Here is a 4,615-nt window from a genome sequence, read left to right on the forward strand (position 1 = left end):
TCAACCGCCACTATCTTTTCCAAAATCTTGAGAAAAACCTTGGGTAAGACTTGTTTTTTTCCTTATAATTTAAGAGGTGAAATTCACCCATTTGATTTTGGGTTAAATTAGTAACCTCTTTTTGGTGTGAAACTTAGATTAAAGATTTGAAAGTTTTGAGGCATTGACCATCAAGCTAGAGACCATTTTTCGTTTTGTAGAAAATTAATAATGGTCGGTAAGTTCTGGGTAAGAGCGGTTGAGTTTAGAAGGTTCTCGACTGCTCATTAAATTTTGGTTTTCTTTTTGGTTGATGCCGATTATATTTGGAATTTAGATCCAAGATTGGAGTACTTCAAAGTGTGCAATGTGCTGTCCAGCGGATTGAGTTCGTTCGGCAGGTAGTTTGGTAAACATTGTGATCCTTATTGTTGGTTGTCGGCCACTTATTGATTATTGGACTAAAAGAATGGTTTAATTTTAAGTATTTTGAAGGTTCTAAGTCGTTATCCATTGAGTTTTAAAATCTGCTAAGAGGATATTTTGGAGTTGAAATTCTGCGAGTATTTGTTGATCAAGTTTCGTTTGGGTAAGTTATTTAGTGACTGTTTGATTAAATTTGTATGTTTGGGTCCTGGTTCCAAAGACTGAAATTTAGTATTATGTCTGTGTTAAGGGACTCAATTCAAGACTTATTTGGTTGGAGATCATTAGCTTGGATTAATATATGAATTTGACTTCAAAGTAAGTAATTTTACTACTAGAACTACTCACGGGTCAGACACTGGATGTATGCTAGCATGATGGTTGAATGTTATGGTAGAATGACAGCATGATGAACTGATAGTTTAGTATAACCAATGTGTGTTCTTGCTTGAGGATCTGAAAGACGTATTTGTGCACATAGATACTTGAATGCTAGCATGAGATGGTATTGATTTCATGAGGTTGTATGTGATATGTGGATATTGAGGCATGTGTATGTTGTAGAACCATGATGTTGAGGCATATATATATTTCATAGAACCATATTGTGATAATTATGGTGTCGAGCCTATGATAGTGATTTTACTAATTAGTTAGAATGCCCACTAGGTTTGTGTTTCCTTCGAAATTCACCAGTTTGTGTTTCCTTTGGGATTCACCAGTTTGTGTTTCCTTTGGGATTCATCAGTTTTTGTTTCCTTCGGGATTCACAAGTTATTGTGTTTCCATCGAGATTCACCAGTTTGTGTTTCCTTCGGGATTCACTAGATATTGTGTTTCCTTCAGGATTCACCAGTTTGTGTTTCTTTCGGGATTCACTAGTTATTGTGTCTCCTTCAGGATTCACCAGTTTATGTTTCCTTCGGGATTCACCAGTTATTGTGTTTTCTTCGGGATTCACCAGATGTAGTGTGCATATTTAGCTACAGCAGGATAGAACTCAGTTTTTCATGTATGTATGTGTCCCATGAAGACTAGGACAATTTATATGTTCCACCAGAGGTAGGCATCTAAAGGACATAGATGCCTAACTTGACCCCAGTAGTGGAGTTACTTATTGAGTATTTTATACTCATTCTTTCTCATGTTGTTGTTTCAGGTAAAGGTAGAGATGCACTAGCGATGGACAAGCAGAATTCGTGATCGAGCCACTGGGACTAGTTTTATGCTTTCGCTCATGAGATTTAGATTTCCTTTTATGTTTTTCTTAACTTTCAGTTTTGATGTTTAAAACTTACTATTAAGAATCGTTTTCAGACTTATTTATTATCATTTATGATTTATGAGTACCCTACTGTTGTTTTTAATGTTTGAATTTAATGAAAGTCTTCTGAACTTACCTTATTTAATTAGCATTTATTTCACCATAACAGAGTGTCATTTTAAGTTCCATGCATACACGTATTTAGTAAAGGCCTAACTTAAGTCCTAGGGGGTTGGGTCGTTACACCCTAGGTCTCGCATTTTTTGAGGAATTATTGTGCTGCAATCTTGCGTCAATGCCACTGTCTCGTAATTGCCTATTTTTCTCTTTTTGGATATTATATCCTTAAGGAATTGGGCATATGCTAGCATTTGTTTTAACGCCTCTATGAGTGGGATATTAATGTGTAGTTATTTTAACACTCCTAGAAAGCGTTGAAACTAGCATTCAACATTTTTCTTTCTTAATCTCTGTGGGAATGGAGATAGTTGTACCTCATTTGATGTCATTGATTTAGAAGTTGTTGCAGATGTGTCTCTGTGTTCCTCTTGAGCTTCATGTGATGGCTGAATGTTGCTTTTATCAGAAGAATATTTGTGTGCTTCTTCAGGGGATTTATTTGACTTTTCCTTCACGGTTTTTGTTGTGATGCGTCCACTCCTTAATGTCACTGTTTAACATTTTTCTTTTCTTAAATTCCCCACACTACGAGGGATCTCTGTGGTGCTTGAAAGTGAACTTTGCGGTCTATTCTTCAATTCCCCTACAATTTGTCCCATTTGGATTCAAGGTTGCAAATCGACGTCTCTTGGTTTTGGAGGACTGATTCATTCTTTTGTATATTTTCCTTCAACAAAATTTTCAAAGGTAAGGTGGCTGGTGGTTGAGATTAGCTGGTTGCTTGTTGATGCCCATTTTGTCTTTGATGGAACACAGGTGGTCCATTTCTAGGGGCGTTGCGAGAGTATCCTTGTGGTTGCTGATTTCCTCCCCATGAAAAATTTGGGTGATTTCGTCAATCAGGGTTGTAGGTGTTGGAGAAAGGGTTATTTTTGATAAAGTAAACAGATTGTGGGTTGCGCCGATATACTTCAAACTAATGAGGTTTTTCACAAAGAATGCAACTTTCATTAGTCATCTGAGTAACTGCGTTCACTTGCCCATTTCTTGCGCTAGATTTGGTCATGGTCATCGCCTGTAGTAGGTTAGTCATCCCGCTCACTAGCATTTGAAGCATTGCGATGGCATCATTACTCTGCCTGTCATTTGACCATGAACCATTTTCATTTTCTTTCCAATCTTCATAATTCGAGATTCGATCAAGAATGTTTTTAGCTTTAACATATGTTTTTTCCAACAGCCCACTTGCTACAATGACATTAACTTCTATTTACGATGCTGAGTTTAGCCATAGTAGAAAATTTCCATTAGTAGGTAGTTAGGGAGTTCTTTATATAGGCAGTCTCTTACTAACCTCTTGAATCTTGCCCATGCATCACTGAGCGTTTCATTTTCTTCTTGCTGAAAATTTGTAATTGCCCTTCTCCTCTTCACATTTTCTGTTAATGGGAAGTATTTTGTCATAAACTTTTCTACTACTTGCTCCCAAGATGTGTGGTTCAAGTGAGTATGCCCACTTTCTGGAGTCATCGCACAATGAAAACGGGAATAATATAAGTCAAACTTCTTCCAGGGTGATGTTTGGTAATACAAATGTATTGCGAATTTCAATGAAACTCCTCAGATGGGCATGAGAATCTTCGCCACGCCTTCCCCCAAACTGGCCAGCTGTCTGAATCATTAGAAGCATTACAGGCTACATTACAAATATGGTTCCATCTAAAGCTAGTCGTATGATTCCTTGTGAGAAATCATACAAGTTAGGTGACACATAGTCCTTGATGGGCCTATTGCAATCATTTGCCAAAAGAATAGGGTTGACAAGGAGAACAACATTATTATTGATCACTGCATGTGATTCTTCCAGATGATCTCGCTGATCTGCCATTCTTTGAGCCCTATTCCTTTGTCGTATTCTTCTATTTTCTCTTTGTCTTCTGCGAAAAGTCCTTTCGATTTTTGGGTTGTATACAAGCTCGGACGTAGATCCATCACTCATCTTCTTCATGGGCAAAGGTACGATACTCTAACAACCGAGATCTGCAAAAATAAAAAACAATAGTCTTAGCACACTTGATTACCGTATTCCCCGACAACGGTGCCAAAAATTTGATGCGTTCATATCATGCGATGAAATGGATCGTGAAAATTGGGTTCTAACGCACTGTTTTATCTAGTTAAACCTAAGTATAAGCTCAACTAGGATCTTGGTAAGTCTAGGGTCGAACTTAGGGATTGATTTATTATGAATGTGTTGACCATTAATGTTCTAATCTTGATGTAATTTGAACACTAAACAGTGTATGCGATGTATTTTGATGCTATTATAATGCTAAGATTAATTTTAGTAATGGATGCGATAGGATTTTCACTTCAAGTGAAACAATGTATGCGATGAATGTGAAATTCAAATGAGAAATGGTAGGGTCGAGAAGAATATTCACTAACATTCCCTAAGCAAATATATAAATCATGCAAGTTCAAGCAGTGCACTCGATATTATAACCTGCACCTTTTAGCGTACATAGCCACCAATCCTATTTCTAGGATGCATGCGATGAGTGTATATTGTAAAAGATATTTCTTTATTTTTAAAGAACCTCTCTTCTTTTTTTATGAGTTCTAAATCTCTAGTTCATTCAAACCTAGATTTAATCTACTTAGAATAATCTCTCGAATTATTCAAACATTTCAATAAGTATGCATAAAACAAGTTGAACACATGGTTTAAATATTGTTTAGTTCATATTAGCTGCTTCTCAATCCATGAATGATTTAGTTACCCATAATGAAAATAGAAATAATAGGCGAGGAATAAACTAAATA

The sequence above is a fragment of the Benincasa hispida genome, chromosome 1, assembly GCF_027475165.1.
Source record: "Benincasa hispida cultivar pf3 chromosome 1, pf3_genome.v1.1, whole genome shotgun sequence".
In the NCBI taxonomy this organism is placed as follows: domain Eukaryota; kingdom Viridiplantae; phylum Streptophyta; class Magnoliopsida; order Cucurbitales; family Cucurbitaceae; genus Benincasa; species Benincasa hispida.